Source organism: Trachurus trachurus (assembly GCF_905171665.1).
Source record: "Trachurus trachurus genome assembly, chromosome: 8".
Classification (NCBI taxonomy): domain Eukaryota; kingdom Metazoa; phylum Chordata; class Actinopteri; order Carangiformes; family Carangidae; genus Trachurus; species Trachurus trachurus.
In genome coordinates, this window is record NC_139905.1 from 32,370,278 (window position 1) to 32,389,447 (window position 19,170).

Sequence of the window (19,170 nt, forward strand, 5' to 3'; positions counted from 1 at the left end):
GGTGCAACAGGTCGGAAAAACACGAGTTACGGGTTGCCTGGAACGCTACAAAGTCGTAAGTCGTAACTTGAAGCTGTAACTTACGGTTTCAAAAGCCTGCCTGGAACGCAGCATTAGCCCAAACGACCGGATCGCTTACTTCTGCTTTAAAGTAGATACATTTGAGATATTCTGCTTTTTTTTATTGGTTGTTGTTTGTTTTGTTTTTTCACCAAAAAAAAATTAAAAATAAAATCTCCAAAGATCTAGATTGTCTTGCTCTCACCCTTACAGCCGGATATGGCATATATCAGAGGTCTGCTGGATCTCTCTCTCTCTCTTTCATTATCATCATCAATTAACCTGTTCCACTTCCCCTCAGCCTATGAAAGCTGTTCTGAAGCTTGTGTTGGAGCATTAACTCAATGGAAACATGAAGGCTTTCGGTCATATTCAAACAGGGTAGTGGTGCACTTTTAAATACAGACAACCAAATGGATTTATTGGAGGGGGAAGTATTACAAAACATAACAAAAAGAGACTTACTTGTAGAATTCAAATCCAAAATGGAAGCTAAACCCAGGAATGAAAACACTATGCAGAAACCAATCAGGAGAAGAAGCAGCAAAAAATTGAAAATTTCCCAAAACAGAGCAACAAGAGACACAATGAGACTTCACAAAGTCAACCACGAGTCCAACACACAAACTGAGACAGAGAACAGACTACAGAGACTTAATAGCTATACACACACAAAGGGAGGTCAGGGTAACAGAATACAAGTGAAGTACACAAGGGTGGGGCAACATATGCAAATGTCAAATACCTTAACACAATGTATATGTTCATCCCAAAGCCTATGTTGATATCATGATGACATTACATAGAATGGGAGACAAGACAAATTTCACATCAATTAGAAATGAATAAGAAAAACATATATGAATAGAATATTGGCATACAGCCAGGGAGAAAAATGACCACACAGAAGGCAAGTCAATTCAAAAATGAAATAGCAAAACCAACAGGTCCAAATGTAAAGAGTCGACTGGGACAGACTATGGGAATGTGTATGATAAGAAACCCCTTTCCTTTGGAATTAATCTCGCCCCAAAATTTTAAGTGTATGTTTATTGTATTTTCATTATAAAGTTTATAATGAAAGTACTTGGATTGGTGTAGGCAACATTACTGTAGTGTTCATTATTCTAATAATCTGATTTTACAAGATTTCAACAGTAGACAAAAGTGAAATCCCTGAGTGAAACCATTTCACAGGAAGTGGATAAAGAGTCTGATAGAGCAGGTGCCCCGTGAACTGAGGCAATAGTCCTCGCTGCAGTGGCCCCGGGTTCAACTCCACCCCAGGCCGCCATTTGCTGCATGTTTTTCCCCCTCTCTCACTCTCCATTTCCTGTCTCTCTCCAACTGTCCAATCGCAATAAAATTTACTTAAATAAAGATAATAATAATAATAAAAGTGTGGGTCCTAAATAGATAAATCACATTCTCTATATAAATATAGAGAATATTCAAATTAAAAAAAAAAAAACTTGCACCTTAGGGACTGCACCCAATTTCGTTGTACTTTTACAATGACAATAAAGACATTCAAATAAAGAATAGCTTTGTGGTTTATAGAGATTTCATAATACCTTTTGGTTCCAGCCGTTTTGGCTAACTTCCTGTCAGCAGATGGAGTTAGCAGTCCTCGCCCTCGTCCCTACGTCTCCACATTCACACGCATCCCTTGGCTGCACACACAGAGAGGACCGCCCCTTTATGCCGTTCTCTCTCCTCATTGGATAAAGGTTGTAGGATACAAGGAAAGTTTTCTCCTCGGCTCAGAGCAGAGTGACTGACAGACCCGTGTTTCAGACCTAACACTCTATAGAAGTGATTGCTGTTGGAAGATACAACTATTTAAGACTTATATATTAACACAAACATTCCGCTTACTTCTGCTTTAAGTTTCATTTAAATAAAGAAAGATAGATAGAAAGAGAGGGGACAAGACCTTTTGTGTTGAGTAAAATTCTGTGAGGTCATCGGCAGAGTGTCCTCCTGAGGTTGGTGGTTCGATCCCCGGCTCCTCCAGGGCAGGCTGAGTGATAAAGTGTCCTCATCCCTACCCCTGCTTGGGCACTTGGTGGCTGTTCTATCAGGCATGAGAATGGGTGAAGGGGCAAGTATTCTAAAGCACTTTGAATGGTCAGTAACACTAAAGTGTTAATAAGCACAAATCCATGGCTGCTGCCCTAATGAATGTTTCCATCACATTTTAAGAAGGTATATCAAAGGACTAATGTTTGAATTGGACATATATCACACAAACAGCCTGACAGCAACATGCCTTTAGTTCTGGTTGTCGTCAGCGCTGACACATGACAAAGCTAGCATGACAATATGCAGTTGAACAGGAAATATCAGATGCAGCTTTGTGTTGGTTGCATAGGAATTATGCTGCCTATACCTGCATAGTCAGAGACAAGGTGAACAAGATACACAGCTCCATTGTTTAAGTCAAACTATAGGTACTCCTGGTCAATGCAAGTGAATGTTGTTCAGCTACAATTCACTTCAACAGCTCATAATTCACTAAGTTAAAGGGATAGTTCAACATTTTGGCAAATTGGCCCATTGCCATTATCCCTAGTAGGTTTGTTACCTTTAATTGTCGGTGTAAGCCGTGAGCTGCTTAGAGCTATGCTACGGAGGCTCATGGGATTTCTTGGTTTCCCCTATCAAACTCATCAAATACACAATCCAACAACTCCAAAACGCTCTGGTGGACAAGTTGTGACCTGCACATTCACCACGCTATGACATAATCACGAAGCGCTACGAGACAGAGTTGTTTTCTAGGTAAAGTTTTTACATTCCAACCATTGAAGATGAGCGCTGCCGCATGTTTTGATGTTGTTGTTTCCAAGTTTGACGCCAATTCATTTTTGACAAGTCAGAGCTTGTTTTTTCCCAACTTCCGAGTTGTTTTGAACGCAGCATAAGGGCCAATAGATATAAAAGTCAGAGCGCCCCCCCCCCAAAAAAGAAAAATGTTGTAAACTGTACTGCCTACATACTGCGTTAGTATGTACTGTATACTGCATACTGCTGAATGTAGGATTCAGTATGCTACTTCAGCAGACCAATAGAGGGTATGCACTTGACGTCACGGTACTCGGAAGTTGCTGTGGAACGTCCACTGAGTGGCAAAAAGACAAGTGGCAGAGCCGCCAAAGTTTAAAAACTGAAAAAAAAACCGAGTTACATTCAAGAACCTGTTCTCAATGACGGAAAGTAAATTCACTGGAGCGGTAATTTTTTTCGATCGATCAGCTGTGTTTACCGTTTCAGGTGTCATAGTTATGATGTTTAGACAGATAAATTAGTCCTCTAACACATCCTACATCCTTATTCATTCTTAACTCTCTCAAAACAGCATAGCATTGAGGTAGTTTGGTTGTGGTAAACAGCAAACATGTAAAATGAAAGAAATCTTTCTTTCTTAACCCTTAGATGCATAAGTGGGGTCAAAAATGACCCCATGGCTTGTTATTCTTCAATATCTTTGAAATTAAAAGTAATTATAATTTCATATTCCAGGTATTCCTCATAAAACATGTTTGTGACATGAGGCCATTTGTATTTTTAAAAAATATTTCATTAATTTTAAGAAATTGCAGTTTTTGTATCACTACCCCACTCTTCCATAAGCGGGGTCAAAAATGACCCCAAGCATTTCCTATGGAATTTCCAAGGAACCTTTGATTCTCATCAACACTGACTGGCAGTATACTGTTACTGTCCTATTTACACATCTGATGTCAGTAGTCTCACCACCCAGGAGGTAATTTTTACACAGCAACATACATGTAAGTATTATCTTCATTTATGAACTTATTTTCCACATCCATTACTTTTCTGTGATAGAGTATAACGTTAGTATTATTGTCATCAAATTAGCCTACTTTGTTGTTACAAAGTAGTTGTTGTTACAAAGTAGGCATTATTTAGCTTAACTGCAAAGTAATGTTAGTACTTTGATGTTAGCTAGTATAGTAAGGTAGATAACATAACTGCATTTGTTGTGTAGAGAGTGAGACTCATAATATATCTATAACTTCCCTGTAATAAAAGCTAACCCGTTATAGGGGCCTACGATTATTGACTATTGATGTGATGTATGTATATGGTGTGTGCGTGTGCGCATGCATGTCTGTGTATTTACATACATATTACATATTATATTTTACATACTGTATTTATATAAATGCACAGGCATTTACTTACATAGCTACATATTATTGGTTTATACAGTAGTTTTGTGTGCCATTCAAACATTGTCCTTTTTATGTTTTCTTATCTAAAGTATCATGGCTGCTATAGGAGGCCAGCTAGGATTCCTGTGGACCTTGCCCAACAAATGATCCTACTGCACACAGTGAAAAGAGAGAAGATGTTTGTGTGTTTACATATGTGTGGACAGTGTTATGGTCCCCGGACCTACTGAATGTTCTCTGTTTATCCTCCATAGTCAAACAGACAGACGGACACACAAACAATGGATTTTGACATTTTTGATACCTGATTGATTGTTTTGTGATCAAATGTGAATAAAAAGTGATACATGAACATGTCAAAAATGAAATCACTCTTTTGTTGACCAAAATATAATGAAAACCATAATTTTTAACCAAAATTAAAGACATTCATTACAAAAACGCATTGATTCTAATTGGGGTCATTTTTGACCCCACTCATGGAAGAGTGTAGGTATTGGTAGCTCATGCATCCAAGGGTTAAAGCAGAAGTGAGTGATATATTTGTGTTAATATAAGTCTTAAATAGTTATATCTTCCGACAGCAATCACTTACATAGAGTGTTTGGACCGAAACACGGGTCTGTCAGTCACTCTGCTCTGCTCTGAGCCGAGGAGAAAACATTTATCGTATCCTACAGTTTTTATCCAATGAGGAGAGAGAACGGCATGCAGGGCTGTGTGTGCAGCCAAGGAACGCCGTGAATGTGGTGACGTAGCGACGAGGACTGTTATGGTGCGTTCAAGGAAACTCGTATTTTTCCGACCGTGAAGTGGTACCAGTTCGATCTGGTACGAGTTCACCGGTCGCAAGTTACGAGTGGCCGTTATAGTGACTTTCACCGGTAAAACAGGTCGGAAAAACACGAGTGGGTTGCCTGGAACGCTACAAAGTCGTAAGTTGTGACTTGAAGCTGTAATTTACGATTTCAAAAGCCTGCCTGGAACGCAGCATTAGCCAAAACGACCGGATCACTCACTTCTGCTTTAAGGAGAGTCCTTAAAGCAGAAGTAAGCGGAATATTTGTGTTAATATAAGTCTTAAATAGTTGTATCTTCCGACAGCAATCACTTCTATAGAGTGTTTGGTCTGAAACACGGGTCTGTCAGTCACTCTGCTCTGCTGTAAGCCGAGGAGAAAACTTTCCTTGTATCCTACAACCTTTATCCAATGAGGAGAGAGAACGGCATAAAGGGGCGGTCCTCTCTGTGTGTGCAGCCAAGGGATGCGTGTGAATGTGAAGTAGTGGATCCGCAGCAGTAGGCCTCCCCACTACCCTAGTGGGGGAAGGGAGGGGCCTCTGCCATGAGAGGTGTTTGTTTGTTTATTTAGTAATGAGATGGAGGTGGGAATGAAGGGTGGGTCCTACACCTGCTGGCTCTATAGCGCCTCCCTGATGGCAGCAGCTGGTACTCTTGAAAGAGGACGTGTGAAGGGTCACTCAGGAGCCTATTTGCTTCCTTCACAACCTGTTTCCCCACTATCCTCAGTGCTGTGGTCACCATTCTTTGGAGTCTGGCCTTACACTGGACTGTGAGGGAGCCGAACCATGCTGCCATACCCAGTGGCGTGCACAGGGGGGGGGGGTCGCCCTCATGGCCCAATTGTTGAAAAACGCGTGCTAAAGAGCCCCCTGGGAGCCAAAACACGCGTTAAAGTGTCCTCTAGGAGCCAAAACACGTGCTAAAGTGTCCTCATGGGGGCCAAAATGTGTGCTAAAGTGCCCTCATGGGGGCCAAAATGTGTGCTAAAGTGCCCTCTTGGGGGCCAAAACGCGTGCTTAAAGCAGAAGTGAGTGATCCGGTCGTTTTCGCTAATGCTGCGTTCCAGGCAGGCTTTTGAAATCGTAAATTACAGCTTCAAGTCACAACTTACGACTTTGTAGCGTTCCAGGCAACCCACTCGTGTTTTTCCGACCTGTTTTACCGGTGAAAGTCACTATAACGGCCACTCGTAACTTGCGACCGGTGAACTCGTACCAGATCGAACTGGTACCACTTCACGGTCGGAAAAATACGAGTTTCCTTGAACGCACCATAACAGTCCTCGTCGCTACGTCACCACATTCACGGCGTTCCTTGGCTGCACACACAGCCCTGCATGCCGTTCTCTCTCCTCATTGGATAAAAACTGTAGGATACGATAAATGTTTTCTCTTCGGCTCAGAGCAGAGCAGAGGGACTGAGAGACCCGTGTTTCAGACCAAACACTCTATGTAAGTGATTGCTGTCGGAAGATATAACTATTTAAGACTTATATTAACACAAATATATCACTCACTTCTGCTTTAAGTGCCCTCTTGGGAGCCAAAACGCGTGATTAAGTGCCATCATGGCAGCCAAAACGTGTGCTAAAGTGCCCTCTAGGAGCCAAAACGTGTGCTAAAGTGCCTTCTAGGAGCCAAAACGTGTGCTAAAGTGCCCTCTAGGAGCCAAAGCGTGTGCTAAAGTGCCCTCTTGGAAGCCAAATCGGTGCTAATGTGCCCTCTTGGGAGCCAAAACACGTGTTAAAACAGGCCAAATCGACGTTTTTTAGTCTTAAGGTATTGATATTATAAAACAGGCCAAATCTGACAAGGCCAAAGACTACCCAGAGACTCAGTCGCAGAGTGATCACACGCACAACACAGTCCGAATTCCAAAAAGCTTTACTGGAGGGCAGGCAGGGTCATTCACAGGAAGGCAGTCCAAAAAACAAGCACATAAATCCAAGAAGGGCAAGGCAGATCTCCAAGAATCAATATAACAAAAAACAGGTCTTAAAGGGTTTCTCAAAAGAACGCGAGAGAGCACAGCACACAAAGGTTACAATGACAATCTGGCAAAGGGAGGGGGCGTGACCATGGGCTTAAATACAGGTGTGGTGATTAATGGCGGGAAACAGAACAAAGGAGCTTGACAGGAAGTGACGAACCAAAATGGGAATGAACTCAAACTACAAAATAAAACAGGAAGTCCAAAACATACAGACAGAAACCTGACAAAATCGATATTAAAAAAGGCCAAATTTTTTTTGCACCATGTCGCTACAGTCTCACTCTTGTCATTTTCTGAAACTTGGCAGCCCTGAAAGTGCCCTCTAGGAGCCACATCTAGGAGCCAAAACATGTGCCAAAGTGGCCTCTTGGGAGCCAAAACACGTGTTAAAGTGCCATTAGGGAAGCCAAAACGCGTGCTAAAGTGCCCTCTTCAGTGGCGAGGACGCGCTATTATGTGCCCTTTTTTTTCCTTTTCGCCCCTGCCCCTCAAAAAGTCTGTGCACGCCACTGGCCATACCGTATCTTATGATACTGGCCAACACTGCATTGTAGAATGTTAACATTATCTCGCTTCGGACCCCAAACAGCTGCAGCCACATGGTCGCTCCAGCCCAAATGATCAGACACCATCAAACCCAAGTACTTATATGAAGGAACCTGTTCAATAGTGCAGTTACCAATGATTACCCGGTCATGAGCTGCAATTACCTTGGGGTTAAAGATCATTTATTTTGTCTTGTTAGTGTTAAGCACCAAATAGTTCTTATCACACCAGGTTTTGAAGGTGGCTATCTCACTGAAATAAGGGCAGGTATTCACATCCAACAGACTTAAACAGAGTGATAGGACAGTGTTCGCTTCTAAAGTGCAGCAGCACAAGATGACAATAGGAGGAGGAGTTGGCTGTGATGGAGTCTGTAGCATCTAAGGGCTGATCAAGTAAAAGTCAAAGGGTTCCAAAGAGAAAAGGTCAAAATACTTGAAAAATGTAGTAAATATTTTTCACACCTGCAAATTGATTGATCAGAGTTGAAAAACCAAGTGGAGGGATGACTTGGTTCTCAGCAGCAGTAGCAGCTTTCTTCAGATTAAAAAATAATTAACTCATTCAAAAATCATAAAAATACATTTAAAAGAAACTGTCACTACAGAGGAGCTGGTATACATAGTGAATCATTCCCTTATCAGTTGGTGGAGACCAAACATAACCACCACCCCAATCATGTTGCTCTGTAGCTGGTTGTGGACGGAAGCAACTGTTCCACATATGAAATCCTACAGTGGAGTTCAGATGTTGAGGTGACCCAGCAGTAGCTACACGCTCGACCAAGATGTGCTGAGGAAAAGGTTTCAGCCTTGATGATACTTTGCAGAAGCTTCATACTGTGACCAAATCTCACATTGTCCAGAATTTTGACTTACCTTAGAATTACCTACTGAACCTGGTGAGACAGAGGAGGAGCCGAGCCGGGAAGCACCCCACAGAGCTCAGAGCCTCCAAGTGGTGCGGACAGTCCCTTCAACCAGGCAGTCCGAGAAGAGAAGGATCAGATGGCCCCGAGCCTCCAAAACAGCAGAGTGGCAGAAGTTTGATAAGGATGCAGATCAGGTGCTGAAAGCAACAGCCAAAGGGGATGTTGAGAGGAGGCTTCAGACCATGACGACCATCATAGTAAGCATGGCTGCAGAAAGGTTTGGAGTTGAGGAGGAAAGGAGACCTAAGCAGCCTTACACCAAGAACCAGAGGGCGGTCAAAATCCACAACATCAGGAAAGAGCTGAAAGCCTTGAAGAAACAACATAAAGAAGCCAGTGAAGAGGAGAGGGGACCACTGGCAGAGCTCCGTCACATGCTCAGGAAGAGGCTCCTAGTCCTGCGCAGAGCTGAACAACACAGGAGACGGTGGAGAGAGAGGGCTAGAAAGCGGGCTGCTTTCATCAACAACCCCTTTGGCTTTGTCAAGGAGCTCCTTGGACAGAGACGCAGTGGACGCCTGGTTTGTTCAAAGGAGGAAGTCGACCAGCACCTCCATAGCACCTTCAGCGACCCCTCGTGACACCAAGAATTAGGGCAGTGCAAGGCGGTAATATCACCACCAGAACCTGCCGAGGCCTTCGATCTGAGGGAGCCACTCCTGAAAGAAGTTCAGGAGGTGGTGCGAAAAGCAAGGTCCAGGTCAGCACCAGGACCGAGTGGTACACCCTACAAGGTCTACAAGTACTGCCCTAAGCTTCTACATCGGCTTTGGAAGATCCTGAAGGTCATCTGGAGAAGGGGAAGAACAGCGCAGCAGTGGAGATTCGCGGAGGGAGTGTGGATCCCAAAAGAGGAGGACTCCAAGAACATCAGCCAGTTCCGTATCATATCGCTGCTCAGTGTTGAAGGGAAGATTTTCTTTAGCATTGTAGCTAAGCGACTGGCGGAGTTCCTCCTCAAGAACGGGTACATCGACACTTCAGTGCAGAAAGGTGGCATCCCTGGGGTACCAGGCTGTTTAGAGCACACGGGTGTGGTCACTCAGCTCCTCAGAGAGGCAAGGGAGTACAAAGGTGACCTGGTGGTCCTGTGGCTGGACCTGGCCAATGCCTACGGCTCAATGCCCCACAAGCTGGTCCTCGAAGCACTGGAGAGGCACCATGTTCCAGCTGCAGTAAGAGACCTCATACTGGATTACTACAGCGATTTCAGTCTGAGAGTCTTGGCAGGATCAACAACATCTGAGTGGCACAGATTAGAGGTGGGAATCATCACAGGCTGTACCATCTCAGTGATCCTGTTTGCACTAGCGATGAACATGCTGGTGAAATCTGCTGAACCAGAATGCCGAGGCCCCAAGACCAAGTCTGGGATCTGCCAACCACCCATCTGTGCCTTCATGGATGACCTGACGGTGACCACAGAGTCAGTGCCTGGAGGCAGATGGATCCTGACAGGGCTCGAGAAGTTGATGGGGTGGGCCAGAATGTCATTCAAGCCGACGAAATCAAGATCCTTGGTCGTGAAGAAGGGCAGAGTGGCAGACAAGTTCCGTTTCTCCATCGCAGGAACACCAATTGACCCTTTGCGTAAGCCCCGCCCCCTTGGTTACTGTTGCTACGGCGGGCAAGCTTTCACTCCCAGCCATGCTCCTGGCAGTATTTGGTATCGATTTCAAAGGAAATATCAGCAAATTTCTGGATAAACTGTTCTGAGATAATAGAGAGAAGAAGTCACAAAGATCATTCATAGTTTTCAGTGACGTGACTCGCGCAGGAGGATAAAACATCTGTTCAACGACACGACTGGACAATGTACAGGGCAGCAGTAAGGACCGGTAATTTTACCGTCTATCAACCCACGAAGACTTAGGTCATCTCACTGGTCATGAAACGTTGTCAAACTGCAAGTTTTTGGGCGATTGTGAACCACATACAGCTTTCGCTGCTGTTTTTTTTTTCTCCCACCGCTGTATCAGTCAGTGAAAGCAGTCCCTGCCTGGAGGATCCCTCGCCTAAAAGCCCAGGTAAAAGCCTAAAAGTACAGCTGTCATTTCAGAGGTGAACATATGGTTATCCCCATATTTACACTTGCTCAAGTCGAAAAAAAAGTCCGCTCGTATCTGAACATCTCTATATTGCTGCTGCCGCCGCCGCCACCGCCATAGTAGCAGCAGCAACAACAACATCCTTCTCTACAAACAAATGTTTTTCGTCCTAGTCTCAAAATGTGTCCACAAAAGCAAACGTAATGACTCACTGCGGAAAGCTTGCCAGGCCTATAGTTACGGTTGCTAACGTAGGATTGGACAATAGCCGTTTGTGGGAGGAGTTGGCGAAGGGTCAATTCCCACCATCTCTGAGAAGCCGATAAAGAGCTTGGGGAAGTTCTTCGACAGCAGCCTGAGGGACACAGCTTCCATCAAGAGCACATGCGATGAGTTGGAGGAATGGCTCAAGGATGTGGACAAGTCTGGCCTGCCAGGAAAATTCAAGGCGTGGATTTACCAGCACGGGATACTGCCAAGGGTACTGTGGCCACTGCTCCTCTATGAGTTTCCGATTACCACCAACGCAGATCTGGAAAGGAGAGTCAGCCGCTACCTGAGGAGATGGTTAGGACTGCCAAGGAGTTTGAGCGGCATCGCCCTCTATGGGAACACCTGCAAGCTGACACTCCCCTTGAAGTCCATTGTGGAGGAGTTCAAAGTCTTGCGAGCAAGGGAGGTGCTTCAACTTCATGAATCATCAGATTCAGTCAAAAGTCTCCGGGGCAGGGGTAGCAGTCAAAACAGGCAGGAAGTGGAGAGCAGAGGCTGCAGTGGAGCAGGCAGAGTCATGGCTACGCCATGGAGTCCTGGTGGGGACAGTGGCCAGAGGAAGAGCTGGACTGGGAACCACCGCTCCCCCTCGGTTTGACAAAGCCCGAGGGAAGGAGCGGAGGCAACTGGTCCAGAATGAGGTGAGAGCAGCAGTTGAGGAGGAACGGTCCAGCAGAGCAGTGGGAATGAGACAGCAAGGTGCCAGGACCAGACCGCATCAAATTCCTGGTCCAGGGTGTCTATGATGTCCTTCCCAGCCCATCCAACCTGCACTGCTGGGGCTTGGCCGACACACCAGCATGCCACCTCTGCCAAAAGAAGGGGACTCTTGAGCACATACTGAGCTGCTGCCCAGAAGCTCTGGGGGAAGGCCGATACTGATGGCGACATGACCAGGTGCTCAAGACCATTGCAGAGAGCATCTGCAGCGCCATCACCACCTGCAGGAAGGCAAGACCCATGAAGCACAACATCAACTTCATCAGAGCTGGGGAGAAGCCGAAAACAACACTGAGGGCAACAACAGGGCTCCTCAACACTGCACAGGACTGGCAGCTGTTAGTGGACCTGGGCAGCCAGCTCAAGTTCCCCCAGCATGTTGCTAAGACCACCCTCAGGCCTGACATCGTCTTGGTGTCAGAGGCAACAAAGAGCATTGTCACGCTGGAGCTCACTGTGCCATGGGAAGAGCGCATGGAAGAAGCTTTTGAGCGCAAGAGGGCGAAATACGACAGCCTGGTGAGCGACTGCCACAGCAAAGGCTGGAAGGCAAGGTGCATGCCTGTGGAGGTTGGGTGCAGGGGCTTTGCAGGGCAGTCTCTCTGCAGAGCGTACACTGCACTCGGCATTACAGGCGAGAGGAGGAGGAGAGCCATCTACAACAGCGCAGACTTGGCAGAGAAAGCCTCTAGGTGGCTTTGGATAAAGAGGGCGGATCCGTGGTCAAGCGCTGCTAGGGCACAAGCTGAGGCCTGATCAACCTCAGCTGGGTCGCCTGAGGGAGGGTGTCTGATGTTCGTGAGACCCGAAACACCCAATGATCTCAGGATACATCACTGAAGATGTGCCCTAGCTTGCATCAGAGGATGTTTCACTACAACTGAACACAACTCCTGTTCCTAAGAATAAAGTTAGAGATCAGACAAACATTGATTTTCTTGATTAAATTCCTTTCCACAAGGAAAAACATTCCACTGTGGGAACAAACAACAATGAAAGTTTCACCACGCCATCACTCTCATCACAAATGAAAGTACAAATGAAATCCTGCTTCGCTAATGTTTTCTTTTTGTTTTGTTTTTATGGGGGTTAGGGTTATCTGGGTTATCTGTCACTCTGTGGTTATTTTGTGACAGACTATACAGTATATTTTACCAAGAGAAGTTTTATCTGACACCTAACATGGCAGTTTTAATATTCTGTAATCCTTTACATCTATGAGTATTGCTATGTGTATTTTTATTTCAAGTCTGGCAGTGTTTGAATAACCCATTATGATCATTTCATTTTCATGCACCTTACTCAGGATAAAATCCAAATAACAACATACCATGCTTTATGCTTTTGTTGTAGCTTTGTTGTGGATTCACTGAAGTCTTCAACATCAGAGAAAGTGAGGAGATTCATCACTTAATTTTTCGTGTACAATGATAATTTTATGTAAGATGTTTTTTTCAGCCTTGTAGGAATGTGAGGGATGTTATGGAATGGAAGTTTTTGTGAAATCATGTGACGACAGCGAGTCTGTGATATAAATCTCTGCTCCTCCTGCATCGTCAACAGAGCTCACAAAGTTTCTAAAGCCAACAACACAGGTAAGATTGTTTTAAAAGTTCTTTGAATTTTCAAAATGCTAAATGTTAAAATATTTTGTAGACTTTTTGATTAGGCTATTGTTTTTTTGCCAAATATTTGTTGTTTTCGTTTAACACAGCTGTTAGTTTCAGTTTGTTTCTATGAAACTTATCTCATATGGACTGGACAGAGCTTGAGACAGAAATTACAAAGAGGGCACCTCAACTGACCAAATGTTATAGTAACAATAAAGTTAAATTTAAATTTTTATTTCCCACAGGTGAATGTTTTGCTGATATTTTTTTTACAAACATCTCATCCAGGTACCAACATCCTCACAGCTCTGTCCACCAGCCATCATCATGTAAGTCATGTACTAACAAAATGCAACAACATTTCTTTTTGTATAAACATAACCATGAGATTAATGATGCTTATTAATATTTTGTAATAACAAAATACAGAGAACATCCTCATCAGCACATGTGCTGCAAATATTAAGAACATAACAGAAGGGATACTAATAAGTGTCTTTTTCATCACTTAATTTTAAGGTTTTTTTCACCTCAATTTTGAATAACAATAAGAAAGAGAGAGACCTACTAATGTACTGCTACTACATACCAGGGCTGGACTGGGACAAAAATTCAGCCCGGGCATTTTCTGTCCAGACCGGCCCACTAGGCTACTGATCAGCGGACACAGCGTAGAAGTCCACAAATCTTGCAGCGTCTTCTCTAACGTATACTACAAAGGAGTCATATTCCTTGATGGCAGTTAACAAATAAAGCGTGTAGCTATGAACTCAAGGACTAAAATTGATCAATCAATACATCTTTATTCATTATAGTGTCAAATCACAACAGAAATTATGTCATGACTAGAGGTGGGCGCTACCTCTACCAATTGGAGCGAGAGAGAGAGACACAGGGAGATAAGGACAAACAGTGACAATAATAACAAAATATCCTGACAAATAATCTAAATAGAAACATATTACAGACAGTAGCAGCATTAGAGCTGAAACTCATTTGTATTAAAGGTGACTCAGTCATTATGAAACCATAGAGCATTGGGGAAAAAAAGTCTTAGAATTACAGGTCTAAATAGATATGCATTCTCATATGTGTATGTGCACAAGTATGTATTGCCCTACTTCCTCGTCTGCAGCCAGCCAGCTCCACTCTCACCAAATTTGTGACCTGCAAGAAACAGCAAACAGAACTTGTACTCAGTATTTGTGTTCTGACAAGTATATGTAGCCAAGTAGCCTTTTTGTGACGTGGTGACACCTAGTGAACAAATTTATCTGTCATGAAGGATGACTTAAAAGTCTCAAAAGAGGCCTAAGGCCTACTGCATTCCTGTTAATTGAACTTAAATGATATGCAGATGTTTGAATTTAAAATCATCATCTCTAATGCTTCAACAAGGATATACCGATAATCAAACCTTTTTTTCTTTTTTTAAAATCTGAGACAAAACAAGTTGCATAAACTCACAAAGTCAAGATGAAGGTCTCAGATGTATGATGGATGACTCACAGCCCTTCAACTAATGGGCTAATATGTTGTCACATGTTAATTTATCAAAGTTAGAAATCCCTGAGGAGCTACGTTAGCATTAGCGGCAGCTGCATTCACCAGTATGTAGTTAGTTATCACATTCAATGTAAAAACGTTTTTTGCTTTGTTTTGGACATGTCTCAAAAGTGTAGCCTAGCCAGCCCCAGGCTAATGTTACTTGCCTCCACTCGCTCATCATCATCGGGTCCTCCTCGCTCGTCTCCCGGCGCAGCAGCACCTGTGGCTGCTGGGGGGTGGGGGGGCGGCGGTGATCCCCGGCACAGACAAAATGATCAAGAGGGAGGGGAGGGGCGGGCCAACGAGAGCTGAGAGATTTCATTGGACTAGCCCAATGTCCTTCAAGAAACTCAACCAATGGGCCACGTTTAGTGTCTCAGATACCGTTGCGGTCGATAAAAAAACTATATCCTTTTTTTTTCTTCTTTTTTTTTTTTTTTTTTTTTAATTATGACAGTACTGGGCCGGCCCAAATATGTGCATCGGCCCACCGGGCATTGCCCGGTATGCCAGATGGCCAGTCCAGCCCTGCTACATACTGTATAATGAATATATGGTATACTGTATAATGTTTACTAAATGACTGAATTATGGTGTCATTACAAATTTGACATTCACGGTTCACACTAAAATATTCAACCAGTATACTTGTAGTTGTTGGCCCATTTGTAGAGGCAACGGATATGTGTAAATCTGCATTGATTTCAGAGGTATCAGGAGAGCAGCCAATCACTGTACAGTAGCATCAGTGACTGGGGCCTCCATTTCATACCCAGCCATCATATTATTGCGGCATGCATTGTGAAATTGATGAAGATAACTTCTGAATCTGTTTATTTACATGTGTTTACTTTAGTTGCAGTGTTGACCTCTTAGGGCCACAGTAGCTAAGATCTGTCAGAGTAAAAAACCCAGATTTGGTTACATGAATACTTGAAACAGTCAGCTGCCACATACTTGACCAAAGGACTTTCCATTCAACAAAAGTTTTATATAAAGTAACTATTATCTCTTTTCTATATTCCCAATGATCACTATTCCACAGGTTCTCCCTTTTGAAAGACAACAGAACCTCAGATAAATACAAGGACATCATCTCCAAAAGTACTCTGATCCGTTCAGGACCTCCTGCTGTCTATCATCTGAGACCACAGAAAGAGAAGGTTGGAAATCTGACCCGCATGACGATTGGGAGAAAAAATTTAAACAAAATAAACAAAACCATCTTACTTGTGGGTGAGATAGGAGCAGGAAAATCTACCCTGGTAAATGCTACGGTCAACTACATCATGGGAGTGAAGAGTGACGACAACATCTGGTTTATAATGGAGGGAGAGAGCAGAGGGCAGACAGAAAGTCAAACATCAGATGTGATTGTGTACGAGGTTTTTGGCTTTGAAGATAAAACTGTGAGCTACTCTCTGACCATAGTCAACACTCCTGGTTATGGAAGTACCAAAGGGCTTGAACATGATGACATCGTCAGAAAAGAATTGTTGCAGTTGTTCAGTTCAGAGAATGGAGTTCAGGAGATCAATGCCGTTGGTTTGGTGTTGAAGGCGAGTCAAAGTCGAGTGAGCGACTGACAGAGGTACATCTTTGATTCAGCGGCATCTCTGTTTGGAAAAGACATGGAGAAGAAGATTGTGGCTCTCATCACACATTCAACTGGAGAGACACCCACAACTGCTCTACAAGCTCTGGAGGCTGCAAACATTAAATGTGCCAAAAATGACAAACAGCAGCCTCTCCACTTCCTGTTTGATAACCGCCAAGATGCATCAAAAACTGAGCTAAGCCATACCATCTTGAAGAATGCATGGGCAGTAACAAAGGATGGAATGGGCCAGTTGGCTGCCTTCCTGGAATATTCTTCACCTAAAAACCTTCGGAGAACAGTGGACGTGTTGACAGCACGTATCAGACTGGGAGCCTGCATCAAAAACCTGCAAGAGAGAATCATGTCGATTGAACTGAAGCAGAAAGAAATCCAACAGACCCAAGAAGCTCTGACGAAACATGAAGAAGAGATGAAGAAGAATGAGAAGTTCACAATAGAGGTTGACGAGGTCTACAAAGATAAAGAACCTATTAAAGGTGGCATGTGGGGTTTTTTTTATGAAGGAGCTGTTGTCTGTAAAGTCTGTGAAGAAAACTGTCACTACCCTGAATGTACGGTCAGCTGGAGTCCTGGAGGCTGTGAGGTCATTAAAAAAGGCCGCTGCACTGTTTGTACTAACAAGTGTCCTGAATCAGATCATGTTAAAGAAACCTGGAGGTTTGTGAACAAGACAAGGAAAGTCCAGAAAACTGAAGATGAAATGAAGGAGACATTTGAAAAGAATAAATCTGAAAGTGAGAAGACATCAAGTCTTCTGGAAAATTTAGAGAAGGAAATGAATGATCTGACAGCACAGAAAAATCAGCTGCTGGAGGAGGCCTACCAACATGTCATCAACCTGGAGGAGATCGCTCTGAATGTTACCTCGCTGTCCACTTATTTCCACCTGGACTCCCTGATTGAGAAGATGAAGGAGAAAGGAGAAACAGACAAAGTCCAGAAGCTGGAGAAGATGAGAAGTGGAGTGGATGAAGAAACCAAAGCAGGATTGAGGTACATGTTTGGTAAAATAGCAGCAGATTGGTAAAGCACTTCAAGAAGAAATGAAGAAGGTATCATGATCATTGTGACCTGACTTTGTTGACACGTCAGTTTCTTTACATAGACTTTAATGAACCACTAACCAGTCAGTTTTCTGTTGGGTAATCTCAATGCTTCAATTACACGTTTGCTAATTACATATCTCCCACAGAACGGAATGTTTTTGCAATTATCTTCTCATGACCTTTTAACATGCGTAGGACAAAGATTTCAAATAAACAAAGGTTAACAGCAAAGTCGGACGATTAAATAAGTCTTCATGACACAAGGGGTGTGTCTTTGTATTTGAATCCAAAGTTGACTGGATGTGAAACTAGCACAAAAGTCTTAGAACTGACATGTTTCCAGAATAAATCTGGGACACGACGGACATCTGACTGACCTGCTGTATGTACAATACACAGTTCACTGTCTCCCATGATTAAATATCATACCCTCACTGCAGCCGTATGTCATCACATTTCTCATTTAATTATATATAATACTTGTTGGATTCATTTGATTTGTTCCTCGGCATCAACTCACTTGCTTGTTGATGTTGAAGTTGATAAGATACTGTCAGTACAGTAATATATGTCGTATTTAGACTGATGTTGTCATGTAGATATAAGACCCACATTATTACTACCACATGTACACACCCACATTATATATTAAGTCAGATAAAGCAAGTTTATAACATGTATGAAATACTTAATTTTGTATATTCACTAAAAATATCCAGATGATGTTGCAAAGTTATATGTATCTACTTTAGGGATGTATGATCAAGGATAATATTTGATTTATCTTAAGTGATACGTCCCCCACCACAATTTCTAATGGGTTTTATAAATCATTTAACATGTGTTTTTATTTTATATGTAGACCTGTATTAAAGCAGAAGTAAGCGGAATGTATGTGTTAATATAAGTCTTAAATAGTTATATCTTCCGACAGCAATCACTTATATAGAGTGTTTGGTCTGAAACACGGGTCTGTCAGTCACTCTGCTCTGCTGTAAGCCCAGGAGAAAACTTTCCTCGTATCCTACAACCTTTATCCAATGAGGAGAGAGAACGCCATAAAGGGGCGGTCCTCTCTGTGGCCCTCATTTATCAAACTTGCGCAGGATCTGGTGTAGATTCTGGTGTAAATCTACCCCCCCCCCCCCGGGCTCCGGTGTCCGGCAGAGAGAGAGACTGAGGAGCCGTCCGGTCATGCTCTGGTGCAGGAGATGTTGGAAGTTTGTGTGTGTGATCTAACAATAACAGGTCTGTCTGTCATTGACTGTTTCTGTTTACACAGCTGATTAACGAGCATCTGTCACGTCATGGTTTTTAATTCATCTCAGTTGCCCAAAATAAAACTCGAGTTATATTTTCAACACGGACTTGGTTTTATCGTTTCTTTTTTTTTTTTTTTGGCTACTTTTTATCTTTTTATCAATATAAACAACAACAACATGTGGTCCACATCGACTATGGTTTAATAATCGTTCTGACACAGCAGCACTCGTTCCTGCATGTTCTACGCTGGTTCCAAATGTGCGTACACCTGGTCAGAGCTGGCGTGAGATTTGTGCGTACCATACGCTCACGCTCAGATTAATAAATGCCGATCCTTGCGGTGAATTTGGTGTACACCCATTTTTTTGGTGTACGCAAGTTTAATAAATGAGGGCCTGTGTGTGCAGCCAAGGGATGCGCGTGAATGTGGTGACGTAGGGACGAGGGCGGGGACTGCTAACTCCATCGGCTGACAAGAAGTTAGCCAAAACCACCGGATCGCTTAC